Source organism: Nannospalax galili, unplaced genomic scaffold (assembly GCF_000622305.1).
Source record: "Nannospalax galili isolate Female #2095 unplaced genomic scaffold, S.galili_v1.0 scaffold747, whole genome shotgun sequence".
NCBI classification, from domain to species: Eukaryota; Metazoa; Chordata; class Mammalia; order Rodentia; family Spalacidae; genus Nannospalax; species Nannospalax galili.
In genome coordinates this window covers 1,321,703-1,323,529 of record NW_008357686.1, presented here as the reverse complement: position 1 = coordinate 1,323,529, position 1,827 = coordinate 1,321,703, and positions in this window count along the sequence as shown.

The following is a 1,827-nucleotide window of genomic DNA, read 5'->3' as shown; positions in this document are numbered from 1 at the left end:
CTCCTCTTCATTCCTCTTTTTCTCTTCCTCTTTCTCTCTCTCTCTTGTCTTCCCCTCCCCTTGATTTTTAAACTTTTTGTTTTGAAAAGTAATTTTCATACAGATGAATACCCCATATGAGTTGAAGATGACCCGCACTCAGATACCTCTTCTGGGCTCCTTCTAGATTGCTTTAACCCAAAGTAACAATCATCCTTGTTTGACAATCATTCTTTGTCCTTCTTTAGAGTCTTATCATGAGTGAGGAAACATTACAGAATTTTTAAACCTGGACTCATATAGCATTCTCTGATTGTGGATCTGGTTGCATGGTAGTCAGAATGGTGGCCCCTTAAATGTGTCCACATTCTAATCCCTTAAACTTGTGACAGTGTTTAGTCACATGGCAAAGGAGAATTGAGCTACCAGATGAAATTAAGGCTGCTAATCAGATGGTCTTAAGGCAGAAAGATTATTTTAGACTTTCTGTGGAGTTCAATGTAATTACAAGGATCCTTAAAAGTAGAAGAGGAAAGTGGAAGAGGGGAAGCCATATAAATGGTAGCATGAGAAGGGCTCAGTGCACATGGCTGGCTTATTTTGCTTTAATTAATTAATTAATTAATTTTATTTTATTTTATGGGTATGGGTGTTTTGCCTGCATGTATGTTAAGTACACAACATGCATGCACTGCCTGAAGAGGTCAGAAAAGGGCATCAGATTCCCTGGAACTGTAGTTAAGGACTACTGTTTGCCACCATGTGGGTACTGGAAATTAACCTGAATCCTCTGAAAGAGCAGCCAGTGCTTTTAACTACTGAGCCATTTCTCCAGTCTCTTTATTTTATTCTTAAACTATTTTTATTTTAGATTAGGGAGTGTTTGCCTGCATGTATGTATGTGTACCACACGCATGCTTGTGCCCACAGAGGCCAAAAGAGGATATCACATTCCCTGGGACCAGAGTTACAGTTGTTAGCTATTCTGTGTGTTCTGGGACCTGAACCAGCTACAAGAGCAGCAAGTAGTTTCATCCACTGAGCCATCTCTCCAGCCCCATGCATTGCTGGTTGAGAAGGTGGAGGATGCGAACACAAGCCAAGAAATCTAGGCAGCTTCTGGTAGCTGGAAAAGTCAAGGGAACATATTGTTGCCTATAGCCTCATGAAGAAACACAGCCCTGATAAGACCTTGGCTTCAGTCTCGTGAGGCTCATTTTGGACTTCTGATCTCCAGAGCTGTAAAATAATACATTTTAGCCAGGCATGGCTTATGCCTGTAACCCCAGAACTTGGGAGATGGAGGCAAGAGGATCACAAATTCAAGGCCAGCCTCAGCTACATAAGGACTTTAAAGCTAACTTGAACCTATCCCCCAAAACAAACCAAAGCACAAAATATAGCAATAATAAATTTGTGTCAAATGCTTAGTTTGTGATCATTTGTTCTTTCCAGCTATAGGAAACTAGCACTGGTTGCTTTTCTCAGCATCATATTAAGGAGGTTTGGCCACGTAATGGCAGGTAGCTACAGCTTTAATGATCTTTATTGCGTTTTATTTTCAGAGAGCATATGCAAACTGTGGTCTACAGACCCAGTCTATCCTGGTATTGGTTTCTCTACAGTTTATGAAATAAGAATGGTTTGTACATTATTAAGTGGTTGGAAAAATTGCAGTAATAATAATATTTTGTGAAGTACATGTTTTACTGTGCATAAAAAAATTTATCCGAACATATTCATACTCACTCCTGAATGTATTACCAATGGTATCACTCACCCTATAATGGCAGAGCTGAATAGTTGCAACAGACTGTCTAGCCTACAAAGCCTAAATTACTTAGTATT